Source organism: Schistocerca serialis, unplaced genomic scaffold (assembly GCF_023864345.2).
Source record: "Schistocerca serialis cubense isolate TAMUIC-IGC-003099 unplaced genomic scaffold, iqSchSeri2.2 HiC_scaffold_127, whole genome shotgun sequence".
Classification (NCBI taxonomy): domain Eukaryota; kingdom Metazoa; phylum Arthropoda; class Insecta; order Orthoptera; family Acrididae; genus Schistocerca; species Schistocerca serialis.
The window spans coordinates 2,501-12,500 of record NW_026047480.1 but is presented as its reverse complement, the minus strand read 5'-3'; the positions used below and the strand labels follow the sequence as shown (position 1 = coordinate 12,500).

Below are 10,000 nucleotides of genomic sequence, written 5' to 3'. Positions count from 1 at the left end.
TATAGTGATTTTCTAGGTGCCACTTTCAATTTTGTTTGATTACACCAACCCTGTAACAGCCCAACAGCTACTCTAGCACGTTCTTCAATTACCAATCGGCTGTTCCCCTCCACAAGCATAACAAGGTCGTCCGCGTAGGCCACGACACCCAAGACTGAGGAATCCCCTTGCAAGATGTTCAGCAAGGGTTCCATTGTAATATCCCAAAAAACTGGGCCAACTACAGATCCCTGGGGACAACCCCGGGTTATTTGCTTGGACACCACAGCCCCGGGAGCCGTGATCCTTGCCAGTCTATTATTGCAGTAGGCCTCCAGACATCGATACAGCGGCCCTGGGCACTCAATCTCGCGCAAGCGCGAGAAGAGCGCCGGCCACCATAGGTTGTCGAAGGCCCCTGAAATATCCACCATAATACCCAGAACATACTTCGCACTGGCCGAGTGGACAGCCCGAGACACCTCATTGATCGCGTCCTGTGTGGAGCGACCCCTGCGGAATCCGAACTGCCGATCACTCATGCCATGCAAAGCCCTGTGGCTCAAGAGTCTGTCAGTGAGCAACTTTTCGAAAGCTTTCCCCAGCACATCCAAAAGGCAGATCGGTCGATAAGACTTGGGCAACTGCGGATCCTTGTCAGAGCCCTTCTTTATTATCACCACATCCGCTATTTTCCATCTGCTCGGATATGTTCCCAATTGTAGACATGAGTTATAAATTTTGACCAGATCTGGAGCAAGCTGAGGGGCGAGATATTGTAGTATTTCCACTGGCACCCCGTCAGGACCGGGCGCCTTCTTCCTGGTAAAAGAGTGGAGCGCTGCTACCACCTCCTCAAGAGAGAAAGGGTACACGTGTGCTCCATTTTCATATGGTACCAATAACGCAGCTCGTATTGCCCGCTGCTCCTCAGTATCCTCCTCAACGACGTCGTCCGGCAACAGAACTTCCATCAAAACATTAGCTGTCTCTTCCCAAGTCTTGGTGCACCGCAGGGACAGCGGGAATCTCGTTAATCCATTCATGCGCGTCACTAATTAGATGACGAGGCATTTGGCTACCTTAAGAGAGTCATAGTTACTCCCGCCGTTTACCCGCGCTTGCTTGAATTTCTTCACGTTGACATTCAGAGCACTGGGCAGAAATCACATTGCGTCAACACCCGCTAGGGCCATCGCAATGCTTTGTTTTAATTAGACAGTCGGATTCCCCCAGTCCGTGCCAGTTCTGAGTTGATCGTTGAATGGCGGCCGAAGAGAATCCGCGCACCCGCGCGCCCCCGGAGGAGCACGCTAAGGCGGACGCGGCCTCGCAGCAAGGAAGATCCGTGGGAGGCCAAGGCACGGGACCGAGCTCGGATCCTGCACGCAGGTTGAAGCACCGGGGCGCGAACGCCGCGCAGGCGCGCGCATCCTGCACCGCCGGCCAGCACGAGGCCAACCAACGGCGAGAGCAGACCACGCCCGCGCTAAACGCCCGCACTTACCGGCACCCCTACGGCACTCACCTCGCCCAGGCCCGGCACGTTAGCGCTGACCCACTTCCCGACCAAGCCCGACACGCCCCGATCCTCAGAGCCAATCCTTATCCCGAAGTTACGGATCCAATTTGCCGACTTCCCTTACCTACATTATTCTATCGACTAGAGGCTCTTCACCTTGGAGACCTGCTGCGGATATGGGTACGCACCGGCGCGACACCTCCACGTGGCCCTCTCCCGGATTTTCAAGGTCCGAGGGGAAGATCGGGACACCGCCGCAACTGCGGTGCTCTTCGCGTTCCAAACCCTATCTCCCTGCTAGAGGATTCCAGGGAACTCGAACGCTCATGCAGAAAAGAAAACTCTTCCCCGATCTCCCGACGGCGTCTCCGGGTCCTTTTGGGTTACCCCGACGAGCATCTCTAAAAGAGGGGCCCGACTTGTATCGGTTCCGCTGCCGGGTTCCGGAATAGGAACCGGATTCCCTTTCGCCCAACGGGGGCCAGCACAAAGTGCATCATGCTATGACGGCCCCCATCAACATCGGATTTCTCCTAGGGCTTAGGATCGACTGACTCGTGTGCAACGGCTGTTCACACGAAACCCTTCTCCGCGTCAGCCCTCCAGGGCCTCGCTGGAGTATTTGCTACTACCACCAAGATCTGCACCGACGGCGGCTCCAGGCAGGCTCACGCCCAGACCCTTCTGCGCCCACCGCCGCGACCCTCCTACTCGTCAGGGCTTCGCGGCCGGCCGCAAGGACCGGCCATGACTGCCAGACTGACGGCCGAGTATAGGCACGACGCTTCAGCGCCATCCATTTTCAGGGCTAGTTGCTTCGGCAGGTGAGTTGTTACACACTCCTTAGCGGATTCCGACTTCCATGGCCACCGTCCTGCTGTCTTAAGCAACCAACGCCTTTCATGGTTTCCCATGAGCGTCGATTCGGGCGCCTTAACTCGGCGTTTGGTTCATCCCACAGCGCCAGTTCTGCTTACCAAAAGTGGCCCACTTGGCACTCCGATCCGAGTCGTTTGCTCGCGGCTTCAGCATATCAAGCAAGCCGGAGATCTCACCCATTTAAAGTTTGAGAATAGGTTGAGGTCGTTTCGGCCCCAAGGCCTCTAATCATTCGCTTTACCGGATGAGACTCGTACGAGCACCAGCTATCCTGAGGGAAACTTCGGAGGGAACCAGCTACTAGATGGTTCGATTAGTCTTTCGCCCCTATACCCAGCTCCGACGATCGATTTGCACGTCAGAATCGCTACGGACCTCCATCAGGGTTTCCCCTGACTTCGTCCTGGCCAGGCATAGTTCACCATCTTTCGGGTCCCAACGTGTACGCTCTAGGTGCGCCTCACCTCGCAATGAGGACGAGACGCCCCGGGAGTGCGGAGGCCGCCGCCCCGTGAAGGGCGGGGAAGCCCCATCCTCCCTCGGCCCGCGCAAGGCGAGACCTTCACTTTCATTACGCCTTTAGGTTTCGTACAGCCCAATGACTCGCGCACATGTTAGACTCCTTGGTCCGTGTTTCAAGACGGGTCGTGAAATTGTCCAAAGCTGAAGCGCCGCTGACGGGAGCGATTATTCCGCCCGAGAGCATCCCGAGCCAACAGCGGCGCGGGTCCGGGGCCGGGCCAGGTAGGTCCGTCATCCGGGAAGAACCGCGCGCGCTTGCCGGGAGCCCGAGCGCCCAAAGGGGCGAATCGACTCCTCCAGATATACCGCCGGGCAGCCAGCCAGGACACCGGGGCTCTGCCCAACAGACGCGAACCGAGGCCCGCGGAAGGACAGGCTGCGCACCCGGGCCGTAGGCCGGCACCCAGCGGGTCGCGACGTCCTACTAGGGGAGAAGTGCGGCCCACCGCACACCGGAACGGCCCCACCCCGCGGCGAGTGGAAAGGCAACCGGACACGACCCCGCCGCGGATTGCTCCGCGCGGGCGGCCGGCCCCATCTGCCGAGGGCGGAGGCCAGTGGCCGGATGGGCGTGAATCTCACCCGTTCGACCTTTCGGACTTCTCACGTTTACCCCAGAACGGTTTCACGTACTTTTGAACTCTCTCTTCAAAGTTCTTTTCAACTTTCCCTCACGGTACTTGTTCGCTATCGGTCTCGTGGTCATATTTAGTCTCAGATGGAGTTTACCACCCACTTGGAGCTGCACTCTCAAGCAACCCGACTCGAAGGAGAGGTCCCGCCGACGCTCGCACCGGCCGCTACGGGCCTGGCACCCTCTACGGGCCGTGGCCTCATTCAAGTTGGACTTGGGCTCGGCGCGAGGCGTCGGGGTAGTGGACCCTCCCAAACACCACATGCCACGACAGGCGGCAGCCTGCGGGGTTCGGTGCTGGACTCTTCCCTGTTCGCTCGCCGCTACTGGGGGAATCCTTGTTAGTTTCTTTTCCTCCGCTTAGTAATATGCTTAAATTCAGCGGGTAGTCTCGCCTGCTCTGAGGTCGTTGTACGAGGTGTCGCACGCCACACCGCCAGCCGGCTGTGCACGCTACCGAGTAAGTACCGGTATGCGAACCGCCAGGCGACGGGCGCGCATCGCACGTTTAAGGAGGCGCGGCCGGCCCCACAGGCGGCCGCGACGCTCCCAGGTCTGCGAAGCGGGGCAAACGCCGCGCGCTTCAGTATACGTAGCCGACCCTCAGCCAGACGTGGCCCGGGAACGGAATCCATGGACCGCAATGTGCGTTCGAAACGTCGATGTTCATGTGTCCTGCAGTTCACATGTCGACGCGCAATTTGCTGCGTTCTTCATCGACCCACGAGCCGAGTGATCCACCGTCCTGGGTGATCTTTTTCTTAGTTTCCACTGTCTCTTTCAAGACAGTTGCATAGGCGGGACGTAGGCGTGTGGCGGCCCCTGTTCAAGCGTTCTGTGTCCAACAGCCTCACGGCCGATGGGCGTCGTACGGCTCCACACCGGAGCGGACAGGCAGTCGGGCGAAAGTCATTCAAAACCGGCGCCAGGCGCCAGGTGCCGCAGGCCAGCCGCTCCAGCGCTTCAGCGCTCGTACCACACAACATTGGCGTTAGTTTTGAGAAGCACGCGTGGTTCCGCACGCGGCGCACGGCTACTGCGAGCCGTACAGGTAGCGTGTTGCGCGACACGACACGCACATCGAAAGACATGCAGTCTAGTCGGTAATGATCCTTCCGCAGGTTCACCTACGGAAACCTTGTTACGACTTTTACTTCCTCTAAATGATCAAGTTTGGTCATCTTTCCGGTAGCATCGGCAACGACAGAGTCAATGCCGCGTACCAGTCCGAAGACCTCACTAAATCATTCAATCGGTAGTAGCGACGGGCGGTGTGTACAAAGGGCAGGGACGTAATCAACGCGAGCTTATGACTCGCGCTTACTGGGAATTCCTCGTTCATGGGGAACAATTGCAAGCCCCAATCCCTAGCACGAAGGAGGTTCAGCGGGTTACCCCGACCTTTCGGCCTAGGAAGACACGCTGATTCCTTCAGTGTAGCGCGCGTGCGGCCCAGAACATCTAAGGGCATCACAGACCTGTTATTGCTCAATCTCGTGCGGCTAGAAGCCGCCTGTCCCTCTAAGAAGAAAAGTAATCGCTGACAGCACGAAGGATGTCACGCGACTAGTTAGCAGGCTAGAGTCTCGTTCGTTATCGGAATTAACCAGACAAATCGCTCCACCAACTAAGAACGGCCATGCACCACCACCCACCGAATCAAGAAAGAGCTATCAATCTGTCAATCCTTCCGGTGTCCGGGCCTGGTGAGGTTTCCCGTGTTGAGTCAAATTAAGCCGCAGGCTCCACTCCTGGTGGTGCCCTTCCGTCAATTCCTTTAAGTTTCAGCTTTGCAACCATACTTCCCCCGGAACCCAAAAGCTTTGGTTTCCCGGAGGCTGCCCGCCGAGTCATCGGAGGAACTGCGGCGGATCGCTGGCTGGCATCGTTTATGGTTAGAACTAGGGCGGTATCTGATCGCCTTCGAACCTCTAACTTTCGTTCTTGATTAATGAAAACATACTTGGCAAATGCTTTCGCTTCTGTTCGTCTTGCGACGATCCAAGAATTTCACCTCTAACGTCGCAATACGAATGCCCCCGCCTGTCCCTATTAATCATTACCTCGGGTTCCGAAAACCAACAAAATAGAACCGAGGTCCTATTCCATTATTCCATGCACACAGTATTCAGGCGGGCTTGCCTGCTTTAAGCACTCTAATTTGTTCAAAGTAAACGTGCCGGCCCACCGAGACACTCACTCAAGAGCACCCTGGTAGGATTGCAACGGGGTCCGCCTCGGGACGCACGAGCACGCACGAGGCGCGTCGCACGCCTTCAGCTCGCCCCACCGGCAGGACGTCCCACGATACATGCCAGTTAAACACCGACGGGCGGTGAACCAACAGCGTGGGACACAAATCCAACTACGAGCTTTTTAACCGCAACAACTTTAATATACGCTATTGGAGCTGGAATTACCGCGGCTGCTGGCACCAGACTTGCCCTCCAATAGATACTCGTTAAAGGATTTAAAGTGTACTCATTCCGATTACGGGGCCTCGGATGAGTCCCGTATCGTTATTTTTCGTCACTACCTCCCCGTGCCGGGAGTGGGTAATTTGCGCGCCTGCTGCCTTCCTTGGATGTGGTAGCCGTTTCTCAGGCTCCCTCTCCGGAATCGAACCCTGATTCCCCGTTACCCGTTACAACCATGGTAGGCGCAGAACCTACCATCGACAGTTGATAAGGCAGACATTTGAAAGATGCGTCGCCGGTACGAGGACCGTGCGATCAGCCCAAAGTTATTCAGAGTCACCAAGGCAAACGGACCGGACGAGCCGACCGATTGGTTTTGATCTAATAAAAGCGTCCCTTCCATCTCTGGTCGGGACTCTGTTTGCATGTATTAGCTCTAGAATTACCACAGTTATCCAAGTAACGTGGGTACGATCTAAGGAACCATAACTGATTTAATGAGCCATTCGCGGTTTCACCTTAATGCGGCTTGTACTGAGACATGCATGGCTTAATCTTTGAGACAAGCATATGACTACTGGCAGGATCAACCAGGGAGCTGCGTCAACTAGAGCTGAGCAGCCGGCCGCCCGGGAGTGTGTCCCGGGGGCCCGCGCGAACACGCAAGCGTCCGCTCAATTATTCTGCAAACAGGAGGAGGCTGAGCTCCCCTGCACAATACACCTCGAAACCCTCTCAGGTCCCGGCGGCGCGCAGCGCCGTCCTAAGTACTTGGTCGGGTTCGAGAGAGGCGCAATCGCCCGGAGTTTGGCGAGTAGACGCTTTAGGTGCGACCACCCGTGCTCCCAACTGAGCTTGCCGCTGCCGACAGAGGCCCGGGAGCGTGCTGTCGTGGCATTGCCGGCGGGAGACAACACGCGCCACCTACGGTGGCCGGCAGCTCCAACGCCAGCGCCACAGAAGGACAAAAGCCCCACTTGGGTGCCGAAGCGAACTCTCCCAGCACAGCGCACGCGCCAACACGTCCGCACAGCTGCGATACAATCCACCTGCGAGAACCGCAGAGGCGACCGAGCAGCAGACGGCGTCGCGGCGCCGAGCGCCGGGCGGCGGCGCATCCTCAGCGCACACAGTCCTCAATCGGACCAGCACACTGCAGATGTCCACCGCGCTTCGCACCGGGCCCGCGAGGACCTACTTTGGCCGCACGGCGCCGCGTGCAGGGTGCGCCGGCGCGCAGCTGCGCCGCCTGCCGCCTCCGTCGGCCGGCGCGCCTGCCACTGGCCGCCCCCACCAGCCGGCTGTAGCGCGTGCGCCCACGCACCGCGCGGCCAGCACGCCGGGAGGCCCCCCCTCACCGGCCGGGGACGGTCCCACCCAGCCACCGCCGCGTATCGCTTCACACCCACATGCCATTCACGTTCGTGGGCATGGTGGGTATCGCTGAAACAACCGGTTGGTAGCTCAACCGATCGTCGCCATCACTGATTCACCTCTAGCGAGAACAACCGCACCACAACGGTTTACCAGTTCTTCATTTGCGTAACGTCACCAGCAAACGTAGACGTCCATCGCCATTTGCAAATTCAACGATTGTTGCATGCCTGTGTCAGGTGTCACGACACACTATGTCTGCCCACATACACGCAACAACATGTGCACGCTTCGCGAACACGTGGAAGGTGGCCCCCGTACGTATGCGATGTCCATTGCGCGAACGACTGTCAACCGGCCTCTGTCGCATGTCGCAGATGTGGAACGCAGTGCACCATGCTATCACGGTGTGTGAGAAGAGACGACTACGTCTGACAACACGCGCCACTACATCAACAGACGGCTCATGCTGATCGCCATCCACGGCATACCATACTTCAATCCAGCTCTTATAGGGAGACGACACGTAGCTGAGTGCACAATATTTGGACCGTATGGTTCGCCGTTGTTGGCGCAGTCGTGGTACGGTCACACATGTACCACGATGTATCATTCAGTACATGAGGACCAATGTGCAGTACAGTGTGTGATTTGGACGTACAACATCAGCGGACAGTTGACACAAGCCGTACCACAACGTAGGCTGTGCTTCGCCATGCGAATGCCAATGAACAACTGCGAAGGGCATTGAGCATGTACGTCCTGCTGCCATCCGCATTACAGTGTATAGCTGCAAGGTGTTTAACATGAAGCGATACTCTGGGGACCGGGCAGTGCGAGTAGCAAACTATATTGCGGGGGTTGCAGTTAGGCAACACTACACTAATTTAACGCGTCGTATGACAATTACAGAGCAGGTTAAGGCCCAACGTGTGTTGGGTTAAGGTACAATATAGGTTAGGTTAAGGTACAATATAGGTTAGGTTACGGTACAATATGGGTTAGGTTAAGGGACAATATGGGTTAGGTTAAGGGACAATATAGGTTAGGTTAAGGGACAATATGGGTTAGGTTAAGGGACAATATGGGTTAGGTTAAGGGACAATATGGGTTAGGTTAAGGGACAATATGGGTTAGGTTAAGGGACAATATAGGTTAGGTTAAGGGACAATATAGGTTAGGTTAAGGGACAATATAGGTTAGGTTAAGGGACAATATAGGTTAGGTTAAGGGACAATATAGGTTAGGTTAAGGGACAATATAGGTTAGGTTAAGGGACAATATAGGTTAGGTTAAGGGACAATATAGGTTAGGTTAAGGGACAATATAGGTTAGGTTAAGGGACAATATAGGTTAGGTTAAGGGACAATATAGGTTAGGTTAAGGGACAATATAGGTTAGGTTAAGGGACAATATCGGTTAGGTTAAGGGACAATATGGGTTAGGTTAAGGGACAATATAGGTTAGGTTAAGGGACAATATAGGTTAGGTTAAGGGACAATATAGGTTAGGTTAAGGGACAATATAGGTTAGGTTAAGGGACAATATAGGTTAGGTTAAGGGACAATATAGGTTAGGTTAAGGGACAATATAGGTTAGGTTAAGGGACAATATGGGTTAGGTTAAGGGACAATATAGGTTAGGTTAAGGGACAATATAGGTTAGGTTAAGGGACAATATGGGTTAGGTTAAGGGACAATATGGGTTAGGTTAAGGCGCAATATGGGTTAGGTTAAGGCGCAATATAGGTTAGGTTAAGCGACAATATGGGTTAGGTTAAGGGACAATATAGGTTAGGTTAAGGCGCAATATGGGTTAGGTTAAGGCGCAATATGGGTTAGGTTAAGGCGCAATATGGGTTAGGTTAAGGCGCAATATGGGTTAGGTTAAGGCGCAATATGGGTTAGGTTAAGGCGCAATATGGGTTAGGTTAAGGCGCAATATGGGTTAGGTTAAGGCGCAATATGGGTTAGGTTAAGGCGCAATATGGGTTAGGTTAAGGCGCAATATGGGTTAGGTTAAGGCGCAATATGGGTTAGGTTAAGGCGCAATATGGGTTAGGTTAAGGCGCAATATGGGTTAGGTTAAGGCGCAATATGGGTTAGGTTAAGGTACACATTGTTGTAAGGAAAGGTGTATTGGGGGGGGGGGGGGGGGGGGGGGCGGCGGCGGCGGCGGCCGGTTTGTTGATTGTGATTATAGTAAGTGGATGCCTGCGGCATCATCTGATTTGCCACGTCAGGATGCACCTTTGGCTCATGACAGGCGGCGCTCTGATTCCATGCTTGTGGCAGACCTGTGTCTTTCATTCCTGCCATTGTTTGTGTGCTGTGACAGGAGGCAGTATTGTGATGTTGGGTGTACCCCTGTGTAGGACGTGTGTGGGTGTTGGTGGCTTAGCTGAGCAATGGTGGTTGTCGGAAGGGTGGGATATTCTGTTTTGTGAGTGGACCTCCCGGTCTGGTTATGATAGTGTGGATTGTCTAATGTGGCGGAGAGGATGCACTGGGTGTTGTTCCATGCTGGTGCTTACATATTGTCTCTGTGCCTGTTACAGGCAGAGAGTAGTGCGTGATAAGAGTGTCTGGCTGACGTGTGGTTGTGATTGTGAGCAGAGTCTTTCAGCATGTATACGGACAGTTGTATACATTATCTGTATTTTGATGGCTCTAT

The 10,000-nt window shown here is 55.1% G+C and overlaps 2 non-coding genes and 1 pseudogene across 2 annotated transcripts; all 3 read right to left on the bottom strand.

Annotated features, from left to right (window-relative positions):
- Positions 1-3,945, bottom strand: part of LOC126439227 (large subunit ribosomal RNA) — a 6,764-nt pseudogene extending 2,819 nt beyond the window's left edge.
- A 188-nt stretch (positions 3,946-4,133) lies between these two features.
- On the bottom strand, positions 4,134-4,288 carry LOC126439225 (5.8S ribosomal RNA). Its single transcript, XR_007581023.1, has one exon. It is a non-coding gene; the product is annotated as a 5.8S ribosomal RNA (ribosomal RNA).
- A 352-nt stretch (positions 4,289-4,640) lies between these two features.
- Positions 4,641-6,550, bottom strand: LOC126439232 (small subunit ribosomal RNA). The gene has a single exon (XR_007581027.1). It is a non-coding gene; the product is annotated as a small subunit ribosomal RNA (ribosomal RNA).
- Positions 6,551-10,000: the final 3,450 nt, after the last annotated feature.